General features: G+C 41.0%; 1 protein-coding gene across 1 annotated transcript in view; it reads left to right on the plus strand.

Moving 5' to 3' along the window:
• The window catches only part of UNC5D (unc-5 netrin receptor D), a 622,629-nt gene that overhangs the window by 156,353 nt on the left and 441,636 nt on the right, over window positions 1–24,640 (plus strand). The window lies entirely within an intron of this gene.

The following is a 24,640-nucleotide window of genomic DNA, read 5'->3' on the forward strand; positions in this document are numbered from 1 at the left end:
TTTGCGACCCCATGAATCACAGCACGCCAGGCCTCCCTGTCCATCACCAACTCCCGGAGTTCACTCAGATTCACTGCCATTGCGTCAGTGATGCCATCCAGCCATCTCATCCTCGGTCGTCCCCTTCTCCTCCTGCCCCCAATCCCTCCCAGCATCAAAGTCTTTTCCAATGAGTGAACTCTTCGCATGAGGTGGCCAAAGTACTGGAGTTTCAGCTTCAGCATCATTCCTTCCAAAGAACTCCCAGGGCTGATCTCCTTCAGAATGGACTGGTTGGATCTCCTTGCAGTCCAAGGGACTCTCAAGAGTCTTCTCCAACACCACACCTCTGGTTACATTATTGCATTCCTGTCTATCTCCTGCCTCACCTGTCGTCTAAAACCCCCTGACTTTACATTGCCTTAGAGTCTCCACCTGAAACCCCAAGTTACGGAACCCAGTGACTTAATGAGGAGAACACAAACCCTACAGCTCACCTTTCACAAAGGCTGCGTGAGGAGAGACAAAAGGGGGACTGAGGCTTCATAAAGTTAAGGCTTCCTGTTTATGTCAGCCCGAACAACATACACTTTGACACGTTATATTATATACTTGTTTATGTTAAAAGATATGCGTGAGTGTACGATAAGTTGCTTCAGCTGCATCTGACTCTTTTTGACCCAATGGACTGTAGTCCGCCAGGCTCCTCTGTCCATGGGATTCTCCAGGCAAGAAGACTGGAGTGGGTTTCCATACCTTCCTGCAACGGATTTTCTTGACCCAGGGGTCGAACCTGAGTCTCTTAAGTCTCCTGCATTGACATGGTTTCTTTACCACTAGTGCCGCCTGGGAAGCCCATTTATATATATGCATACACAGAAATATGTCTGAATATATTATTATTTGGGGGACACGAGCACTCCATCTTGTCTGAAAAGAACAATGCTGCTTTCTAAGTCACGATCTTTTATTCAGGGGGATGTTGAAAGCTTTTGGAGAGGAATGCCACTGAACGATTCCTTGGGTATGATTTTTATTCATAGTGAAGATAATTTTTAATTATAATTTCATGCTTGTAAGAATCTGGCTTCCAGATTAGAAGGTTGAAAGGAAGGCTTATTTGAACTTGTAAAGCCCAGGAAGCCAAAAGTTTACTGTAAAATCTCAAATCAGATGAGGAAGGAAGATTTGGGTTCTTAGGCAATTAAGAGTGATATCCTCTGACAGTTACAGCAGTATGTCAGTTCCTCAGGGTATGTGGTGTGGAAACTGATAGTAAATGTGTGTGAACATTTGCATCATAGTGCTTATCTTAAGCCTAAAAGAGTTTTCATGACCATGTTGAAAAGAAATAAAGAATTCCTGAAGATGATTGATTTGTTTAATATCACATTTGCCAGGACCTGCTTACCATCTTCTTGCTCTGACATTACCTTCTAATCAACCAAAAGATGTTTACTGAGGGACTTCCCCGGTGGTCCAGTGGCTGAGACTCTGTGTTTCCAAAGCAGAGGACCCGGGTTTGATACCTAGTCAGGCACTAGATCCCACAGGCTGCAACTGAAAGATCCTACATGCTGCAATTAAGACCCAACACAGCCAAATAAATAGATTTTTTTTTTTTTTTTTAAGATGATCATTGGGTAATGAGTAGAAGGCAAGTCTTGAGTTCCAACTCTGTGGATAGACACAAAGGACTGTGTCTGTGTGTGTGAAAAAATTCTGCCGGAGAAATTACTGGTCTGCTTATATAGAGTACCTTACAGGTAGTCAATTGGTATAATAATCAGCATTAAAAATGAACTTCCTAAATGTTCCGAAGGACTGGAAGAGAGAACTCCTAGGAATCAGAATGAGATCTGTGTGTGTTGACTGGGGTGATCATGAAAGATTTTATGGAGCAAATGATACTTAAATTTTGCCTTTAGAGTCTAAATGATTTATCTTGTTCTTTTTACCTCTGCAAGTTCCGGGGCCCTGAATCCTAGGTGATTTATAGCTGCAGAGCTGGCCAGCTCTGGGTGAACACATGCCCCCAGCTATCCACCCCAAGCAAGTCACTCAGGGATTCAGTTCAACGATCTCCTCACCGTATCACCAGCTCAGCTACCCCGTTGTCCACTGGCCTCAGCTCTGGGCCCTTGGGCTATTTTGAAACTATTATTATTTAGAATGAGTAATTTAATTCCAGAGACAGTAATCTATATTCTTATATTTAATTAGGCGGTCATTAGAATGCTTACTGTCAAGCGTCTTTTTGTGTGGTCTGAAGCACTGTTGTGTGTATAGATTGCACTTACTGAAGTTTTAGCTCTGCCAAGCCATTGTTGCTTAATTGCTCAGTTGTGTCCGACTCTTTGTGACCCCGTGGACTCCAGCACACCAGGCTTCCCTGTCCTTCAGTATTACCCAAAGCTTGCTCAAACTCCTGTCCATTGAGTCGGTGATGCCATCCCACCATCTCATCCTCTGTCGTCCCCTTCTCCTCCTGCCTTCAGTCTTTCCCAGCATCAGGGTCTTTACCAGTGAGTCAGCTTTTCTCATCAGGTGGCCAAGGTTTTGGAGCTGCAACTTCAACATCATCCCTTCCAATGAATATTCAGGACTGATTTCCTATAGGACGGACTGGTTGGATCTCCTTGCAGTCCAAGGGACTCTCAAGAGTCTTCTCCAACACCACAGAAGAGAACATGAAATAATGAAGTTTTGCTCCTTTGATTTTAGCCTAAAGCCTTATCACAAAGCAGATGAGTCGCCCTGTGCTCCACACACATGCCGGTGCTTGATTTAACAGAACCATCCCTTCCTTTCCTTTTCATGCTTTCTTGTTGCAGATATCCCCTGCTTTTGTTTTGTGCTGAAGTTTTCTTTTCATATTAAATCTTTATTAAAAGGTGAGTGGATGTGGTTCAGCCCCGCTGACAGGATCACCTGTTTGAAGGTTGGTTGTGATATCAAAAATAGTGTTGCAGCACTTTGAGGGGATTCATTTGCCTTTGGGATTTTAATATAACTTTGTAATTATGAATTATTTCAGTGCAAATACATTTTAAAGTAACAAGCTACTGCAAATCTTAACACCGTAAGCCCAAAATAAATCAATCGTAAATAACCTTCAGGAGTTCTTCACAGCTCTGTGCAGGCTAAGATGTAATCTGTCAAGGTGAATTGAAAGGCATCTAGAAGCTTCAAATTTGAGGTTCTGTGTTTTCCCCTACAGGAGCTGATGACATTTTTTGATATGTAACTTGGGTCAGACAACTGTATTTCTTATCCTCCTTTACGTGTCTCTGATGTCCTTAAACAGAAAAGAAAAAAATGTTGGTGAGATTTTCAGAATTGCCTCAAGTTGTGTTTTCTAAGAGAAAACTGAGCTTGTTTGGGGTCCTTTGCTTACACAATTGTGAACAGAGATGCCCCTTTTTATTTTCTGATTAAACAAAAAAAATGTAACACGTCCCTTTGTAGATCTGGGATTTTATGGATCTATTATTTATGTAAAAAACAGTTTTTCATTCACCTTAGAGTTTACGTGCTAAAGTACTTTATCTTTTGTTTTGTCTTGAGACTGAGCTTTAATATTTTATTGGTAATAAATTCCAAAAGATGAATGGGAATTGCAAAGGAGTTTTTTTGCTTTGTAGATTTATAGTTACTGTGACTGGACTTGGTTCCTACTGTCATGTCACAAGGACATTCACACCTGCCAGCAAAAATGGGGCTTGTTCAGGGAGCCCCGTATGCTGGGGAGGTTGTCTGTGCCTCGGGACTGTGGGCATGGCTTTGAAGTTTCTGTGCAAGTTTGTGTCTCACTTTTATATCCTTGATCATAATTCTTCTCTTAATTTGTAGATATTATAGGCATTTTGTTAATATTACATCATCTCCTTTTGACTGAAAGTGCCAGGAATTTGGTGCCATGAGACTGCATAAGCCCAGTTAACTTCAGATGTAGATGGAACCTTGCTTAGATTACTCCCCACTGGAAGGTACCAGAGAAGAATATGCATTTTGTGATGGTTTGATAGCCCATTATCATTTTTATTTTTAAATTATTTTTCTTTGAAGGATAATTGTTCTACAATATTGTGTTGTCTTCTTCCATACGACAAAGTGAATCAGCTGTTAAGTACAGATATGTCCCCTCCCTCTTGAACCTCCTCCCCCACCCCATCCCACCCCTCCAGGCTGTCCCAGAGTACCTCATTGAGCTCCCTGTGTTACACAGCAACTTCCCACTGGCTATCTGTTTTACGTATGGTAGTGTGTATGTTTCAATGCTAGTCTTTCAATTCGTCCCGCCCTTTTCTTCCCTAGCTCTGTCTGAAGTCTGTTCTGTATGTCTGTATCTCTATTCCTGCCCTGCAAAGAGTTTCATCAGTACCATTTTTCTAGATTCCACATATATTTGTTAATACATGATATCTGTTTTTCTCTTTCTGACTTACTTCACTCTGTATAGAGGCTCTAGGTTCCTTCACCTCTCTAGGACTGATTCAAATATGTTCCTTTTTATGAGCCCATTATAATTTAAAGAACACTTTGTATCAATGATGAGATTTAAGCGATTCTGTAACAGGGTAGTTTAACATCGTCCTGATTTTCTGGACAAGGACCACAGTGACATTACCAGCAGCTCACCTCCAAAATAACCAGGGCTCAGGCTAGGACCCGTGCCTTTTAACTTAGGACTCGTGTTGGCTTTCACGCATCTGTGCCATTTCCTGCAATGCCTGCCACAAGCAAGTCTTCCAGTTAAATGTCTTAGCTAAGGGTGGGGGGCGGAATATATATACAGTAGTCATTGGACCATGCCTTTGAAGAGCCCACCGTCAAAAGAAGGGGATGAAAATTACAAGGGAAGTTGAGAAGTGCTATTAGAATTAGGTAATTTTATATCTATTTCTTTGAGTTCATAGAGCGAGAACTGACAGATGTTACCTGAGAGGTTTCTGGGAGGAAAGATCTTTCCATCACAACTTAAAGGATGAATACGTAAAGCATGTCTCAGAAAGTGGGGTGGTGTGGGTGAAGCATGGCAGCCTGGATGAGTGTGGTCTGCCCTTGAGCATAGGCAGAAGTGGAAAGAAGTGGAAACTGAGGCTAAACAGGGAGGATTTAACATGAGTTTCAGGGACTTCCCTGGTGGGCCAGTGGTTACTACTCTGAGATTTCACTGTAGGAAGTGTGAGTTCAATACCTGGTCAGGGAACTTAAAATCCCACATACTGCCTGGTGTGGCCAAAATAAAATAAAATGTAAACTAAAGCTTGTCTTCCAGGTGGCAGCCTTATTTTGTAGTTGCTGCTCAGTTGCTTCAGCCATGTTCGATTCTTTGCAACCCCATGGAGCCTGCCAGGCTCCTCTGTCCAGGGATTTTCCAGGCAAGAATACTGGAGTGGATTGTCATGCCCTTCTCCAGGGGATCTTCCTGACCTGAGGATTGAACCTGTGTCTCCTTCATTGCAGGTGGATTCTTTCCCACTGAGCCATATAATTTTTTTTTAAATATTTTTCTGAAAGGTCCTCGTTGGTTACCTATTTTAAGTAGAGCAGCAGGTACATGTCGATCCCAAATGTCCTGAATTTTTAATAAAGCTGGGTCCATCACATATACGTGGGTGTGTGTCAACAAAACGTTTCATTAGAATAATGTGGTCTTAGAAAAGTATGGGTGTGTTCGTAAATGAGCTCTGTTTCCCACAGTGTTTAGCATAGGCTGTGCGATAGAATTCAGTAAATACCTGCTTTGACAGCTTTGGCACTGTCTGTGTAGGGACATCTATATCTGTGTATTGAGAACCACCTTTCTTGTGTTCCAGTCTTTCTCCCCTTCCCCCTGATTTAGCTTGGAAGTACAGTAAGTACTTCCTTAGTAAGTAGGAAGTACCCCTACCTATGAACCTTCAAAGATGGGAATGTGCATTCCACCCGCATCAGAAGCGAGTGAGATTGCAGCCTGCCCTCCATCTCCTGTTGACGATTCGTCAGCCCTACCATCTCCTACCACCTCTCCCCCCTCCACTCAGCAACTCTCCTTGCGTGTTCATTCGATGCCAGTTGCTATATGCCAGCGGTTGTACTGTACTACTGTACTTTTCAAGGCGCTGTCCTGTAAGGTTGATACTGTGTATTTTTGTGCTTGTTTTTTTTTTTTTTTTTTACATATTATTTGTAAGAAAAGTATTGTAAGTCTATTACAATACAATACTATATAGCCAATTGTGTTAGTTGCGTAACCGTGGGATCTACGAAGAGATTGAAGTTACAGAGATGCTCTAGGAATGGAACTTGTTTGGATGTAGAGGAGTTAAGGTATTTTGTATCTTTCAAGTCCCTGCTGACAAAGTCAACTCTTTAAAAGCCCATTCTGTTGTTTAATGCCTATTTATTTGGTTGAGCTTTCTTTCCAATGAGTCTGCTTGTTCTTTCAGCACTTTGGGCTGCCTAATGAGATGCAGGACTCTTCATCATAGTTAGAGTTCGTGGTGGCTGCACAAACCCAAACTGGGACAAAGGGAAGAAAGAGGGGAGCCATTGACCCACATTTATGGATTGTGCTACTTAATTAGCAGGTGAAAGTGACACTCTATTTCTTTCTCATTTTTTAACTTGACAGGCTGAGCAGAGATATTCGTGCCCCCAAAGGAAGGTTTTTATCTCCCTACTGTAAATGTCACCCTGGAGTTTGGTCTGATTGGGGTTTACATTTTTTTTAGGTCTGCGGATTGATAGTCTGTCAGGAGCTCAACCTGTCTAGATGCCCCAGAAGGCATGGGTCTTCCCTTTGGAATCTGAGGGAGAGGACAGTAAATTATGTGGGAGCCCTCTGGGAGAGAGAGTTTGTGTGGAAGACATACCCCAAGTGGTCTCCTGAAAAGGCCAGTGTAAAATTGGAGCAGACCTCAGCCAGCAGCCACGTCTCAGCATGTCGCTTCCCTGGTGAAACTGACTTCGTTTGCCAGTGCTGTGGAATCAGAAACTAAGATGGGAAAGGTCCATGCGATCTCACCACCCCCTTCCCTGCCTGCCAGTCTAGGGAATTGTTCCTTATAGTTGAGCCTCTAGTTCCTTGTCCAGTCCACTTTTAAACGATGCAAGTGATAAAGTATTGATTTTGCCCGGTGCTGAATTTCTTTTGATTTGTTCAAGTTGTCATTCTGCACACAAACTCGTGTAACTCCTCATTAAGGTTCTTGCACCACCTGAAACCTACATGCCGCAGATTTTCCAGTGGGGATGGTTTCTCTATTAAACAGGGTCCACCTAGTTGTTGTTCTTTTTTCTTTATGTTTTGGCATCGTTTTATTTGTTTTATTAATTTTCTAGTCTGAAAGCCATTCTCAGATGATTCCATTAAAAGGTGGGATATTTGCCATTTTTCATCGAGAGAATGATAGATGATTGGAAAGAGATTATTCATGCCTTGTCATGATCAATATGACTCCATTCTATAACTGCTTTTTTGAAAAAGAAGTTATTTGATTTACTTTTTGGCTGTGCTGGCTCTTTGTCACTGCATGTGGGCTTTCTCTAGTTGCAGAGAGCAGGGACTACAGGCTTCTCATTGTGGTTTCTCATGTTTTGAAGCAGAGGTTGTAGGCGTGTGGGCTTCAGCAGTGGTGCACAGGCTTAGTTGGTTCATGGTACGTGCGGTCTTTCCAGACCAGGGATCGAATCTGTATTCCCTGCATTGGAAGTGGATTCTCAGCCACTGGACCCCTAGGGAAGTACAATGGCTGCTTTCTGTGCACTTAAAGTGATCTTGTGCTTAGTCGTTCAGCCGTGCCTGACTCTGTGGGCTGTAGCCTGCCAGGCTCCTCTGTCTATGGAGATTCTCCAGGCAAGAATACTGGCATGGGTTGCCATTTCCTTCTCCAGGGAAAGTGAGCTTACACCCTAGTTAGTTGTGCCCACATCCTTCTGCCTTCCGCTACTCAACAAAGACAATAGTTGGTATTCTCTTCAGCTTTTGTGTTCTATTGGTCTTGTCTTACCCTCTCACCAATACTGCGTTCTTTTGATGACTGTCCTTTTACACTAAGCCTTTACTGGCTCAGGTGTGTCCTGCAGCTTTGTTCTTTTCCAGAATTGTTGACTGTTGAGACTATTTGATGTCTTTACCCTTCCATACAAATTTGAACTCAGCATGTCAATATCGACAGAAAAGTTACTGGAATTGGGATTTTGCTGAATTAATAAATACAAAGGAATGGTGTTCTTTCTAGCTGAAAGTGTTGCTTGTATTTCACAAGAATTCCTGACATCTCTGACTCTTTGCAAGCAACACTTTTGTATTTGGTTGTAGTAGATGGCCTCCGTTTCCTTTCTAACCATGATTCGATGATGTCTATAATTGGTTTCTTTTACTTAGTTCTCCGGCATGTCTGAGAGCATGAAATAATTGTTGTATGTACTTAAAGTTATGAAAGAGACTATTCTGTATTTGAAAGGTCAACATTCGGGCCTATCTGACTTTAGCTTCTTTCCTTTTTCCAGTAAAAATTTGTAAGGAAGAGAAGAAAGTTAGCTATCATCTATTTTCAAACTATTTAATTTAAGCTCTCTAAGAGCATGATGTGTTCAAATTTAAATATAGAAATTATTAACATTGTCAACTAAAAGCAGAAACAGAATGTATCTTTCTTTAGACCCACAGGATTTAAACAGAGAAATCTCTCAGCTCTGAGAGCCTCTAAATCAATTGCGTGCCTTTCTAACAACAGTACCTCATTGTATTTTAACTGGAAGATTGGGTGATTTCTTCTGTTAATTATTTTTTTGTAAAAGGAGACTCAATGCTGTGAGGGGAAAATCGACAAAAAGCCTGAGGAAGGAAAAAAATCATCTAGGTTATAATTTTCGACGGGCTCTTGCTGTATTGTTAACCAAACTCTGGCTACACCCTGTGCACTGAATCTCTGACCTATGAAAAATTGTGTGGATTCCCCCCATTTATCTTGTTTGAGCAGTAACGAAAATATAATTGAAGAAATGGCATTGAAGTGTATCCTGGGTTATTTGTTATCAAAAGTGACACTTGGGAGGCTTTTCACATGAAATTTCAACATAAGAAGTGGCTGAATCTGTGACGGGACAATTTGAGTTTAGTTTTTTTTTGGGGGTGGGGCGGAGTTCTGGTTGAAAATAATATGAGCAGGACTTACCTTTTTTTCTCTTTTAAAACTGACTCTTCTGAAGGTGATGTTGCTGGAGGAGTAGTTACAGATTGACAATGAGAAGTCATCTCTGAAATGTGACTGTTGTAATTTGTAGAAAGAACCTGCCCCACCCCAATAGCAGTGGCATCAGTACCCCCTAGGTGTCTGTTAGAAATGCAGAGTCTCAGGCCCTCTCGGTCAGTCTGATGCACGCTGATGTATAACATCCTCAGGCTTGAGCAGTTTTCAATGATAAGTCCCTTCTCTAGTCCCCTAATTTACCCTCTTCACCTGCTCAAAACACTTCTGTTTGCTATTGTGGCAAAGTTCTTTAACACCAAATAAATAATTTCAGTAAATAAAAGATCATGGCAAGACAAACAGAACTGATATTCCATGTAAGGATCCTTGAGCTGATTATCCTTGAGCTGGGACATGTGGCGGCTGTGCAACTCTGGATAACTTCCTCAACATCTCTGACCAGCGTCTTCATGGGCAGGATGGGGATAATGCAGTGATCATTAGATTATTCATCTCAGTCGGTTTTGTGAGTACCTTATTTAGAGAGGGTGACTGGCACCTAGTTAGTTTGAATAAAAGTTAGCTATTTTTAAATTATGACTAACACTAAAAATAATTTTTAAAGGGGTGCTCTATGTGTTTAGGATTATACAATTGTGCAAATAAATGCTATCTGCTTCTTTTTTAAAAACAATTTTATTTATTTATTTGGCTGTGCCTGGTGTTAGTTGCAGAACTTGGGATCTTATCAAGAGTTGTGGCTTGTGAGATTTAGTTCCCTGACCAGGAGTTGAACCCTTCTGCATTGGGAGCATGGAGTCTTAGCCATTGGATCCCTGATTCTTTTTCTGAAAGCTGGCTGTAAAAGGATAATCAGCTAGGAAGAGAAATAATACCAAAATTATAATAATTAATACCAAATAAGTAATATCAAGATTTCCAAAAGAGTAGTGCACAAAACTGTGAAAAGGACCAAGAATGGGCAAGCAATAATGCTGCAAAGGAATTTTCTTAGGTCCTGTTTAAGAATCGGCTTTTTCGTAAGATGGAAGATTTGGAAATGGAAGCTCCTTCACAGCTCTTTAAACTAGCTCCTTTCCCCAAAGATGTTGAGTACTGAACTTTCCATCTGCCTTACTCTGAGTAGGTTCAATGTGTTTCCCTTGCTTACACAGCTTCAAAGGTTTAAATCAGAGTGTCCTACAGTCTTGGAATAGCAGCCCAAATAAAAGGGCTGTAAGATCAAACAGATCCCTGGCAAGTGCACGGCGTGACCCTAGTGTTTTGATAGGGGGTGGACTCATAGCAATCTGTATGCATGTTTTCTGTGAATTCAGTTCAATGCAAATGTTCTCCCTATGTGTAATCCCCATGTTCAGTGCTATAGACACATGAAAGATACATGAAAATTAGTCCCTGCTATCAAGATTCTAGCAGACTCTTTTCTGCAATGGCTGTCCTCTTTTGTTTGTCTGATTTTTCAATTGAGAGTTACTGATGGTTCTAGAATGTGTTTTGCTGTTGCTCTAGAATGAACTATCTTTGGTAAAAATTTAGGCATTGCCGAGATAGTCAACATTTAAAAGTGAAAAAGCATACTCTCATGTTGGAAGCCTAAGATTTCCCAGCTTAGTAAAATGAGTAAGGCACTTTTTAAAAGAGATTTCAGCATTTCATGGGGTGACTGGCATGGTTCCTTTTACTGAATCCATTCATAGTTTATTTGGGTTGCTTTTATGTTTTTTTCATGAACTTCAGAGTTGACAAGTAGTCGGAGGAACATTTGGGGTATATGTCATTATTTCTTAACTGAGTGGAAATAAGATTCTTTAAACTTTTACCTGTGGTTTTCAACGATAAAGACACATCAGAACCATCTGTGTGGAGTTTTCTATAGAAATACAGAAACTCAAGGTCCATTTGTGGAGATTCTGAATTGTAGGTCATGTTCCCCCAGGGTGTCTAATAGCGATTGAGTGTGCGTGTGCTAAATTGCTTCAGTCGTGTCCAACTCTTTGTGACCCTATGGACTGTAGCCCACAAGGTTCCTCTGTCCATTGGATTCTCCAGGTAAGAATACTGGCGTGGGTTGCCATGCCCTCCTCCAGGGAATCTCCACAACCCAGGGATTGAACCCATGTCTCTTATGTCTCCTGTGTTGGCAGGCAGGTTCTTTACCATTAGTGCCACCTGGGAGGTCCCAGGATTGAGTAGCCTTGCCTTTTTCTTGATTCCTATTACTTCTGGCTTTTTCAGTGCGTACGAGGAAAAAAAAATGAGGGCTTTGCTCTCAAATTTTAATGTGCGTGGCAGTGATCTGGGCATCTCATTAGAATGAGTTGGGGGCCTGGGGCTTTGCATTTCGAAGGAGTTGGTGGTGATACAGATGCTATAGGTTTCTAGAAAGTAGAAAAGAACCAGGTCAAGATTTGTACTTTTGGACTTCCCTGGTGGTCCAGTGGTTGAGAATCCACCTGCCAATTCAGGGGACATCGGTTCGATCCCCGGTCCAGGAAGATGTCACATACCTTGGGGCCGCTAAGCCCGTGCTCTAGAACCTGTGCCTCACAAGGGCAGCCACCACAGTGAGAAGCCCAACCCTGCAACTAGAGAAAGCCTGCATGCAGCAAAGAAGACCCAGCACAGCCACAAAATCAATTAAAACAAAAACAATTTGCACTTTGGCCATCGCTATAAATAAGAAAATCTGATACCCACTGTTTAACCTGCACCCCGCCATGTTCTTCCACCACTTATTTTATAATCAGCAGAAAAGAATGTTGTGATTTGCTAAGTGAGTTGCCCTTTCCTCCTTTACAAGATTAAATATAGCTATTACCAATCCTGATAACTACTTTGTGGTATAGATAGGGTTTCACAACCATGGTTCACCTCCTTAATGGAATTCCAGAAGTTACTGTTCTGACTGATAAAAAAAAATCAGTCTTGTGGGGCAATATATGGAAGCAATGAGAAGTTACAGGAAATGAGAAAGAACATGTGTGTGGACATCTAGATACAGTTATGTCTACATGTTTATACTCATGATTGGCTATTAAAAGAAGGTACCTACTCATTATACCTACCTGTTGAGAGCATTTACTTCAAATAGGTTTGAAAAACTCACTGTGCACAGCAAATCCGCAATAAATAGGAGGTTTATTTGCCAACATTACTATTGTTGTGGCTAGTGTTATTATCAGTGACGGCAGTGCTCATTTTTCATAAGATCCTTTTAAGAGAACTCTCTTGGTGTTGGGCACAATATAAGGTAAAAATAATTTTGGAGATAAGAATTCTGAGAATCAAAATCTTTAAGGGAAGATTTAGGATCAAACTGAAACATGGGAAATATTTTTAAAGACAAAAGCAAAAATGCTGGTTTTGTTAACTAAAGATGCAAAAGAAATATTTTTCCTATTCATTGATATAATATTATGGCACATTGTTAATCTTAGCAAAGTCTCTCTAAATGTACTGATGCATGTATTCCATTTTCAAATATCTTGTTGATTTGTCTTTATGGATTGAATGGCCACGTTCTCTTGGGAAAACTGGGTTCCAACTGACAGATATAACTTGGATGTAATGAATGATAACAACTCTTCATTGCCTTCTAACTGGTTGCACTAATGCATTGATCTCCTTTCCTTATTGTTCTGAGCAAGTTAAAACACACAAACACAAGAACAAAAACGGAAGATATTTCTCCAGTTGCAAGGTCACATCTGCAAAGCCCCCTTTGCTGTGTAAGGTGTCATAGTCCCAGGTTCTGAGGATTAGGGTGACAGATGAGACCCATCTTGAGGGGTAGGGAGGTTGCATTATTTGACCTACCACATGGGAGATGGATTCCACAGATGGTGGTCAACCTTGTCCACCTGTAGCTTTTGGCTACCAGAACCACCTCAAGGGACAGATAAATCTTTGGTAATTTTTGAGGCCTTTATTTATGTTCAAAAAGCAAGAATTATAGAGCTTCTCCTTGTAATAAGTTGATGTCAATGAGATCTATTTGATAACATATATATAATGTTCTTTTTCTTCTTCTTTTTTATTATTATTATTATTTTTTGGTCTGTGCCAGGTTTTCTTCGTTACACGGGCTTGTCTCTAGTTGTGGCAGGCGGGGGCTCCTCTCTCGTTGCGGTGTGCAGGCTTCTCATTGTGGTGGCTTCTCTTGTTGTGGAGCGTGGGCTCTAGGGTGCAGGGTCTTCCGTACTTGTGGTTCCTGGGCTCTAGACCACAGGCTCAGTAGATATGGCACACAGGCTTAGTTGCTTCTCAGCCTGTGGGATCTTCCCAGATCAGGGATCGAGCTCATGTCTCCTGCGTTGGCAGGTAGATTCTTTACCACCGAGTCACCAGGGAAGCCCCCACCCCACCTTTTTTTTTTTTTTAAAAAAAGAAACTGCTATTCTTTTTATGCTCATTCACTCCAACAGGACATAGGATACACTATAGATGCTTATGCAAATACAAATAAATATTGAAAGCCTATTCCTACCGTTTATCCTCTGTAATCCAATGACTCCCTTGATACAATGCTATTTCAGATGATCTTTGGAAGGAAATATTTGCATTTGGCTTTATATATCACACTGTCCTATAGGTCATTCTCAGCAATGCTTTCCATAAATTTAGGAATTCTTTTCTTTCAGGCACATTGCTAATAGTACTCCCCAAATTAAAGACCTCTACAAGCGTAGTCCTTGCATGAGATGAAAAGCACCAAAGACATGCATGGATTAGAACGCCTGACTTCAGTCACTGAAAATGAGGAGCACCTTGATTCAGGGATGACTCTTTTCTGTCCCCTTTCATTATCTTAGGGTCTTTCAGCCATGGATGCTATTCTCATTAAGCCTGAAACCACCTCATGGCTATTTTGGCTCTGATGTAAAGAGAAGGAAAAAGAACCTGAGTTGTAACTTGTAGTTATATAGAAGTTTTGCACTAGATTGGAATAAGCCACTTTAGAACTTAAACCAAAATGATCTCAGTTTCAACTTTCATGTGACTAAAGGAATACATATATATCTGCTTTAGGAATTTCTTTTCCTTCCCTCTTTCCCCCTTTTCTCCTCCCTCTCTTTCTTCTTCTTTTCTCTTGCCCACTTCTCCTTTCTTTGCTCTCTTTCTCATTTTTTTCCCTCTTCTTCTTAGCCCTACATATTAAATGATGTCAGTGTGGTAAGCAGACCATTTGACTACTTAGTCATGGAGCCAATGAGGTTTGTCCCAAGGCTCATTCTCCCTATGCGGAAGGAAATTCTATGTTCAAGACTATTTTATGATTCTTTACATGGTAAAAGGGCTTCCCTGGTGACTCAGATCGTAAAGAATCTACCTGCAATGCAGGAGATCCGGGTTCGATCCCTGAATCAGGAAGATCACTTGGAGAAGGGAATGGCCACCCCCTCCAGTATTCTTGCCTGGAGAATTCCATGGACAGAGGAGCCTGGTGGGCTGCAGTCCATGGGGTCACATACTCAACTGAGTGACTAGCACACGCACATGATGAGCAATTGGAAATTACCTAAATGCTCATGAAACACATTAGATAATGTCTGAAAGCATTGCAATATAAGTGAATGTATGCTGTCACGGAAAGTTACAAAACTGTAGAATCTGATTTGTGGTGTATGTTTCTTCTTCTGGGAACTAGTTACAGAGTTTGTACTCTAACACAGTTTGTTCACTAAATGACAAGTGACTTTTGTGTATATACAGTTCATTTGAAATAATATTCAGAAAACCATTTAGCTCTATGTATGCTGAGAAGAATATGGAAGGATATATTAGAAATTAAGAATAGTACTGAAATTGTTTGGAGGCTTTTATTTCCTGCTTTTTATACATCTGAATAATTTGAAATTTATGATCAGCATTTATTTTTACTATCTAAAGAAGGAAATAAAAATTACGGAGACTGGTGAATTTGTGGTTTTATAAAGTAGACCTCAGTAAAGCTTGAAGCAGAGATAAAAGTGAAAAGTATGATGAGATAATACTGCAAAAAACTGAGCCAAACTATTGCCAGCTTCTGTGTCATCAAGATGGTATGAACATTAAAGGATAGAAGAATTTCTACATGAATATGAAGAGGTATTATCTCTCCCATTGCAAAAAATCTTATCAATATAATTATAAGGTCACATTAGTAGTGAGAAATGCACAAGGAACAATCTAGATCAAGGATAATGTAAGTTGGGTTTCATATTCCTTTGTATCTCTGGAATCTATGTGAAAATCTGGCGCTTTCCTCTGGTACATTTGTTAGATGAATAGGTAGAGAAGTGGAAATACCTTGGCCTACCCTCAGCTTTCTCTGACAAATATTCATTTGTTTTCCCTTTAAAATGTTTTAGATATTCATATTTATAAACCAAACAAAACCCCCCAAATATAAGGGCTATTCTTTCTTCATAGAACTAGTGGGAAATGACATGGATAATATTTATGAGTGTTCTGGGAACCTCAGATCAGAAGGGAGACCTTTTATTCAAAGCTGTGATGCTCCAATGTGAACATCTTAAAGAACAGGGACTATTTCTGTTTTTATTGCTTTCTGTTAATATCTAGCACTCTGGTAAGTTGACTATGTGGACAGTTCATAATGCTACTTAATGATAAAAATGAAATAAATATAGTTTTTCCCTAAAGATACAGCTGGCAAAAAATATAGGATTTAGCCCAGTAAAGTACTGGCACATCTGATATGGGTAAAAGACAACTTTTGACCAACATCTTCATCATCCTTTAAAAGAAAAAAGGAATAAAGAAAGGTAGCCAGGAGAGATTATGTGGGGTGGGGTCAAGGCTACAGTATAATTATCCTGAAGTCTGGATTTGCTTTTGCCTTTTTTGCTAAAATTGTTATTCCATTTTTAAATAAGATTTTCTCTGAATAATGTATTTTGGGATTTAATCCTAGAGAAATAATCATTTCAAATGATTGGAGAGGTTATAAATAATCAACACACCATCCCCTAAATCTGCCCAATCTTTACATCTCTGTGTTCAGTGCTTCCATCAAGAATAGATAGGTGATGGCTAATTCTATATTTTCGCAAAGTAAGAAAGTACCTTTTAGTCAGAAAAAGAAGAAAATCCACAAGCACTTCCTGAGCCTCTGATATTATTTTCCTCTGATATCAGCAAGTCCCAGCTTCTCCTTTGTATCACCATCCCCAGGCGTTCTGTGTGCCCCACAGCTGCAGAGTTTAAACTTGATTCTTCGGCTTCGTGGAGAGGTCAGGGCTTGGGAACACTGGGAAATTTACCCTGCATATCAAGATGTTGTTACTGGTAGTTTCTTATGATGACTTTATCTCCTTGAGGAAGGGAAAGAAAGGTCCAAGAACATGAACCATGTGACATTCCATTTGGAGAGCATGTAGCTTTCATAGTCATTAGATGAAGTGGCCCATGCAGTTGTATCTCTGAAGTATTTATCTTATGTTGTCCCCTCTCCGTTCTCTGATCCCCTATTGTAGTTTAGTTCCGAAATCTCTGTTTTGGCAATTTGATCATTGTGTCTGGGGTCCACCCTAGGTTTAGGAGTCCCTAAGAGGACCCAGAGCACTCAGACGTGGTCGTACTCACGGCTGTGATGTGTTATGGTGAAATGTACAGAGTGAATTAGGAAAAGCTAAAAGGGGCATGGCGGAGTCCGGGGCCAGCAGACATCAGCGTCCAAGAGTCTTGTTGCAGTGGGGTCACACCAGAGGCACATGATCCCTCCAGAAACATTGTGACAACGCATGAGTGTTACCACTCAGGGAAGCTTGTTGGAGACTCAGCGACAGGGTTTACACTGAGGCTGGTAGGGCGCGTAGGTACCCTGTACCTGGCATGAACCAAAATTCCAGATTCCTATAAGGAAAGCAGCTGTTCCACATAAACCATGCTATTTATGTCAGAGTCTAGTCCCAATGGATCATTGTGTCAATTCTAGGAATGGGGAAGCCCTTTTGAAATCCAAGTGGGCAGAGGCCAATTCAAGGCTAACTGTGTTAACATTACTATCCTTTGAAAGGGTAGTAATCTGGCCTACTAGGCAAACCCTTTTTTATACAGTCTATTTGTGGAATGCACAAACTTATTCTCTTGTGTCCCAGAGATATTGCCACCTGATACAAAATAGGCACTTCTTGAAAAATGTCAGGTGACACCTAAAATCTTGCTAAAACTTAAGCTTTCCTTGCCTGCTCTTTCATCCCAACACACAGTCATCTAAAAGATACCTGGAGTCAGAGCCTCCTGGTGGTCCAGTGATTAGGATTCTGCTCTTCCACTACAGAGGGCCACCAGTTTGATCCCTGATCAAGGAACTAAGATCCCACATGCTGTGTAGTGTGACTAAAAAACAGAAAGAAAGATAACCAGAGTCCACCCAGCTTTGTTTTCTCTCTGCACTGTTCTCAGTTCAGTTCAGTTGTTCAGTTATGTCCAACTTGCGGCCACCCCATGGACTGCAGCTTGCCAGGCTTCCCTGTCCCTCACCAACTCCTGGAGCTTCTTCAGACTCATCTCTGTCAAGTCGGTGATGGCATCCAACCATCTCATCCTCTGTCGTCCCCTTCTTCTCTCTCCTTCAATCTTTCCCATCATCAGGGTCTTTTCCAAGGAGTCAGTTCTTTGCATCAGGTGGCCACAGTATTGGAGTTTCAGCTTCAGAATCAGTCTTTCCAGCTCATGCCATTCTCATCTCTATAGGAGATGATCATGGTAACCTCCGGAGTGCCTCTCTGTTCAATGTTTGCCTTCTGATCCATACACTAGCAGATTCCCTGGTGGCTCAGATGGTAAAGAATCCACCTGGCAGTGCAGGAGACCGAGCTTGATCCCTGGGTCAGAAAGATCCCCTGGAGAAGGGAATGGCTACCCACTACAGTATTCTGGTCTGGAGAATCCCATGGACAGAGGAGCCTCGTGGGCTATAGTCAGACATGACTGAATGACTCACATTTTCACTTTTTCAACCCATACACTATAAGGCAGCCTGAGACTGTTTTCTTGAAATGGGAGGACATTATTTCTTAAAAATCTTCCTTGACTTCACATTGTTCTTAAGGTGAACTCTGATGTCTGGAATGTGGCATTAGCTGGGAATATGACCCATCTGACTCCATCTAGAACTTCTCTCATTTTGCAGCTGCACCGGTCCTCTCTGATTTTACCAAATTCCCTGAGCTTTCTCTATCCTGAGGCTCTGAACAAGCTCATTCAGACACCGAGAACAGCTAGTGTTTGTCTAGTTGCTAGGCTGTTGTTCACATCTGACTCTGTGACCCTAAACCATATCTGACTCTGTGACTCCGTGGATTGTACCCCCCAGGGTGCTCTGTTCATGGAATTTTCCTGGCAGGAATACTGAAATTGGTTACCATTTTCTTTTCCAGGGTATCCTCCAGACCCAGGGGTTGAACCCATGTCTCCTGCATTGGGAGTTGGATTACCACAGAGCCAGCAGGGAAGCCCATTGTTAGGCTGACACCTGTTAATTGTTGGCGCTTACTTTTAAATGTGGGCAACCACATAATTTATCATCCAAATCAGAACACTTCACAGTAAAAATAGGGTGTTATTTGTAATTATTCTGCATCAACAAGTGTAACCTTGGAGATATAACCATTCTGCTAATTGATCTCTCCCCTGGAGGGTCCTTTTTCAACCACATCCTTTTAAATTGGATCACTGTCTCTATAACAACCATTTTCCTTCATACTGCCCACCTCGTAATCACTCATTTTATACTAATTTACGTGATCATTTGCTTAACATCTTTTACCCCCACAATGGTATGAAGTTTTACAAATTCACAGGCAATATAGCCAGCATTTGGCAATGCCAGTAGACCTTTCATAAATAGTCTCTAAATTCATAATTACATAATAGCATTGCTTCCAAACAGGCATGTTTTGATCTGTCTTTTCTTCATTCTACTTGCTTTATTTTTTTTTTTTTTTCTCACTGATGTTGTATTTGGGAAACTCTTCATTACATTCTTGGGTTTTTCTTTCAGTTGCTGTCTTACTGAATGTGTAAAGAATTAATTTGGTTGTGTGTTGGAATGTTTCACTTCTGCAAACACTCTCAAGCATATTGGTTTGCTAGTGATTTGTGTGTATTTTAAATTAAATGAGCATGCTGCAAATTTCAATCATTTAAAAAAAAACAAGTACTGTTTAATAATAAAAAAGTTCTCTTTATATCAATTAATTCATCTCACCCTGTAAGAATGAATTTGTTTTGATCTCTTGAAAGTGGTCAAGCACAAAATAGGTTTCTGTAAAGACCTTCTGGCATTTTCCGCCCTTTAGGTGGCGATAGAGACAACATGACCTTCTTTTTTTTCAAAGGCCTTAATAGTCAAAATAGCTCTTACTAAGTTGTGGGTTAAATTAACAATTGGCTTGACTGCTACCATCCCACTATTCGGATACCCTATTCTCTGGAGAGTGACCAGTTCTATTTTGTTTCAGATTCAACCTGAAGTGAAGGGTTTGCCCATCAATTTTCAAGCCACGTATTTTCTGCTATCTTTGGGAATTTGTTTACACGCTTACTTCTACATCTGGGCATCACAAATTTACATGCATACGTATGTCAAAAGTTAGTATATTTAACATCTGTGTCTGTTTGAAAGATAAGAAAAAATGTGAGTTGGAACTGAGATTGCTTTAATTACAGAATAAAAGCTTTTCATTGATCTTAATTCAGTATAACAGATTTAAATTTTAATCCTCAAAGCTGGGTATAGACACAGTTGATTGCCTTCCCAGTAGGGGTTCCTCTTTGCCAGCAGAGCTATCCTCAGCTCTAGGACTGAATGATGCAATGCTTTCTTCTTTTGAAGTCTCAGCAACCAGGGAAAAGGCATATCCCACAATGAGACCTGAGGGGAAGTCCGACAGTAGGGTCTGAGTGTAGACAGCTTGGGAACCACAAGACATGTTTTTCTTATGATCGAAACAACTGTGTGTGGAACAACTGTCTTTTCTTCTATCTTTGGATGTGATTAAAAGCATCTGATGCCTGGAGCAGTGGCAGCCCTCTTTTGACCAAGAAGATTAAACCTGATGATGAACAAGCGTAAAGATGGAAAGAGATGGATCTTTAATGATACCCCTGGGCAGTTATATTAGTGATGGGAGCCACTGCTCCCTCCCTTTCTAATGTAAGATTATAATGTCCTTGTAGTTTAAGCCATTTTTGGTTAAGATTTTGTTGCTTAAGGAAAAAAAAAAAAAGCCAATACGCTGGGAAAATTAATTTAAACATCCAAATGCATTTATAATAATTTTACCTTTAAAATGTTCATTTTGAGTGTGGGCTTACGTGCATACTCTAGTGAAGTATTCCAGCTAGTATCTGAATGGAGACAACAGATATTTACCACTGGGGTTAACAATCAAGCTGTTCATTGTCCTGGATTCTACTAACCTCAATTAAGGCAAAATTTTCTTAACAGAATTCTTTCTCCTTTCCTGGCCTTTTCTCTTCCTTCCTGATAGGCTTAACCAGATATGGAGTTTTCGTGTTTTTTTTTGGTTCATAAAGCAAAACCCTACATTCATCCGTCCTAATTGTGTTTTCCTTTGGGTCATGAGAGCAACAGAAATTGATGTGTTGGACTGTTATCAACGCGGGTGTCATTTGAGTAGTCAACGCATACGTCCTAGACCAGCTTTTATGGGCAGTGATGAATTTGGACAGTTTTGTAAGCATTCTATCACCATCGCCATCTCCCTCCACACTCAAATCTACAGTAATAGTTGTTTACAACCCCTTCCTGTTCACTTTCAGGAGTGATGGAGAAAGTTAGGAGTCTGTGATGTCATGGTTGCTGTTATTTCTGGGTTATTTGCCTTCCTGAGTCATGTATGCTTATGCAGTGGAAGGGGTGTATATAAATGATGTGAAATCTCTATTCCTTAGCACCAGGCGTCCCCAGGGTGAGTCAGTCCTACTGTCGTATTGCCACCAGTAATACAATTTACGTTCTTAATATTCCCTAGAATTACCAGGGAGAAGGCAATGGCACCCCACTCCAGTACTCTTGCCTGGAAAATCCCATGGGCAGAGGAGCCTGGTGGGCTGCAGTCCATAGGGTCGCTAAGGGTCGAACACGATCGAGCGACTTCACTTTCACTTTTCACTTTCATGCATTGGAGAAGGACATGGCAACCCACTCCAGTGTTCTTGTCTGGAGCATCCCAGGGACGGGGGAGCCTGGTGGGCTGCCGTCTATGGGGTCGCACAGAGTTGGACACGACTGAAGCGACTTAGCAGCAGCAGCAGCAGCAGCAGAATTACCAGACATAAACACCAGGATTACATCATCCTTGGGATGTTAGCTCAGACCAGCTCTTATGAAAGAGCTATGTTGTTGTTTAGTTGCTAAGTTGTGTCTGACTCTTCTGTGACCCATGGACTGTAGCCCTCCAGGCTTTTCTGTCCATGGGATTTCCCAGGCTAGGATACTGGAGTGAGTTGCCATTTCCTTCTCCAGGGGATCTTCCTGACCCAGAGACTGAACCTGTGTGTCCTGCATTGGCAGGCAAATTCTTTACCTCTGAGCCACCTTGGAAGCCCTAAAGAGCATACCTTCTTACAAAAAAAGAAAAAATACTTATAATTGAAAATAGAACATAGATTCAAACTATTATATAGAGAATGGATAAGCAACAAGATCTTGCTATAGAGTACAATATCAGGTGCAGAATCACAGGATATTAAATAAATCAAACCAAAATAGAAAAGAACGTGAAAATAGAAAAGAACGTAAAAAGAATGTGTATATGTGCATAACTAAATCACTTTGCTGTACAGCAAAAATTAACACAGTAAAGCAACTATATTTCAATTAGAAAATAAATTGAGCAAAGTCCACTTAACCATTACACAGATACTGCTAAAAACATGGAGGGAAGAGGCAGAGAGAGAATTAGTAGATGTGATGGTTCTGAGATTAGATGGAAAACTTATATCTGCTTGCATATCTCTTGTAAAGCCTTCCCACCATCAGAGATTTTCTTTTTAAAAAATTGTAAGAGGGAAAGAGGCATTCCTTGTTCCAATTTCATTCTTCTCTTTTCCTTCCTGAAAGGTGGTACTGATAACTTAGGCTGAACCATGTTGGATTTGTGATCTCCGAAGAAGAAGATTTAGCTTCAGGACCAGGGACCAGACTTGATCATTCAAGAGCTTTTGTGTAGCAAAGTTTTAGTAAAGTGAAAGAGGGCATAGAAAGCTTCTGACATAGACATCAGAAGGGGGACAGAGATTGCCCCACTTGCTAGTCTTAGCAAGGGAGCTATATACTTTTTAAATTGGTTATTACAGTAAATCAAAAGAATGTCTCAAGGCTGTAAAGATTTTACTAGACCCACTCCCACAATTTACATTTTAAAATAACAGGATTCAGTCAGTTCAGTTCAGTCGCGCAGTCATGTCCCACTCTTTGCGACCCCATGAATCACAGCACGCCAGGCCTCCCTGTCTATCACCAACACCCGGAGTTCACACAGACTCACGTCCGTCGAGTCCGTGATGCCATCCAGCCATCTCAGCCTCTGTCGTCCCCTTCTCCTCCTGCACCCCAATCTCTCCCAGCATCAGAGTCTTTTCCAATGAGTCAACTCTTCGCATGAGGTGGCCAAAGTATTGGAGTTTCAGCTTCAGCACTATTCCTTCCAAAGAAATGCCAGGGCTGATCTCCTTCAGAATGGACTGGTTGGATCTCCTTGCAGTCCAAGGGACTCTCAAAGAGTCTTCTCCAACACCACAGTTCAAAAGCATCAATTCTTTGGTGCTCAGCTTTCTTCACAGTCCAACTCTCACATCCATATATGACTACTGGAAAAACCATAGCCTTGAACTAGACGGACCTTTGTTGGCAAAGTAATGTCTCTGCTTTTCAATATGCTCTCTAGGTTGGTCATAACTTTCCTTCCAAGGAGTAAGCATCTTTTGATTTCATGGCTGCAGTCACCATCTGCAGTGATTTTCGAGCCCCCCAAAATAAATTCTGACACTGTTTCCACTGTTTCCCCATCTATTTGCCATGAAGTGATGGGACCAGATGCCCTGATCTTCGTTTTCTGAATGTTGAGCTTTAAGCCAACTTTTTCCCTCTCCTCTTTCACTTTCATCAAGAGGCTTTTTAGTTCCTCTTCACTTTCTGCCATAAGGGTGGTGTCATCAACATATCTGAGGTTACTGATTTCAGCTTGTGCTTCTTCCAGCCCAGCATTTCTCATGATGTACTCTGCATAGAAGTTAAATAAGCAGGGTGACAATATACAGCCTTGACGTACTCCTTTCCTATTTGGAACCAGTCTGTTGTTCCATGTCCAGTTCTACCTGTTGCTTTCTGACCTGCATATAGGTTTCTCAAGAGGCAGGTCAGGTGGTCTGGTAATCCCACCTCTTTCAGAATTTCCCACAGTTTGTTGTGATCCATACAGTCAAAGGCTTTGGCATAGTCAATAAAGCAGAAATAGATGTTTTTCTGGAACTCTCTTGGTTTTTTCGATGATCCAGTGGATGTTGGCAATTTGATCTCTGGTTCCTCTGCCTTTTCCAAAACCAGCCTGTTATTCTAAAAAATAACAGGATTAGTCAGAAGGTTTTCAAGGAGGAGAAACTGTTCTCAAGCAGGATACACTGTTGTTATGTAATCCTTAGTAAAGAGTTTAAGCTGAGTTGTTCTGTTGTGTAATCATCAGCTCTGGACTTAAAGAAAAAACCATTTTATGTGACTAAGACTAAGGAATGTAGGAAAAAAAAGTTTGTTCTTTTCTTCTTCTTGAGAATGCCAGACCCCTATCTCCTCTCCGAGAGCCCTGGACCCCTCTCTCCTCCTCAGGTACCCCAGACTTCTTATCAACCTGCCTAGACATTGACTCTCTCATTTCCCCCTTTTCTTTTAGGAGAATTACATTACCAAGGCAAAGGAGTATCGTTTTCACTCCATAATTACTTCCTATTGTTGAAGGGTGTCATCCCTAAATGGTTGAGGCAACATAAGTCTCCTAACTCTCACACTGAGGGTCTCTGATCCAGGAACCCCAAGTAATAGTTGGAGGAGGCTGTGGCACTTATAGAAGCCTGGACAACCAATTGTAACTTAAAAGCTATTAGATGGTTAGAAAGAAACCACATTTTACAGTTACAGATGTAAGGCAAAATAGTCATCAAGCCAAGTTAAAGCATAATCAAAGGTAAAAGTTACATTTTGTTGATAGTTACGGTACAGTGGATCTTGGACCAGAAGGGAATCTTACAAAATCCCTGTGCAATCTGAGATCATCACCTCAGTGTTCATATTCTAGAAGAAATTAAAGAGAAAACATGTCTGATATTTATGAGCCTTCTAGAATGAATGCCTTGAATGAAAATAGATAGCCAGGCCCTTTTGGAAGCTTTCGAAAGAAACCGGCAAAGTTGGCATTGTCCTGTGCAGATAC

Source organism: Budorcas taxicolor, chromosome 24 (assembly GCF_023091745.1).
Source record: "Budorcas taxicolor isolate Tak-1 chromosome 24, Takin1.1, whole genome shotgun sequence".
NCBI lineage: Eukaryota > Metazoa > Chordata > Mammalia > Artiodactyla > Bovidae > Budorcas > Budorcas taxicolor.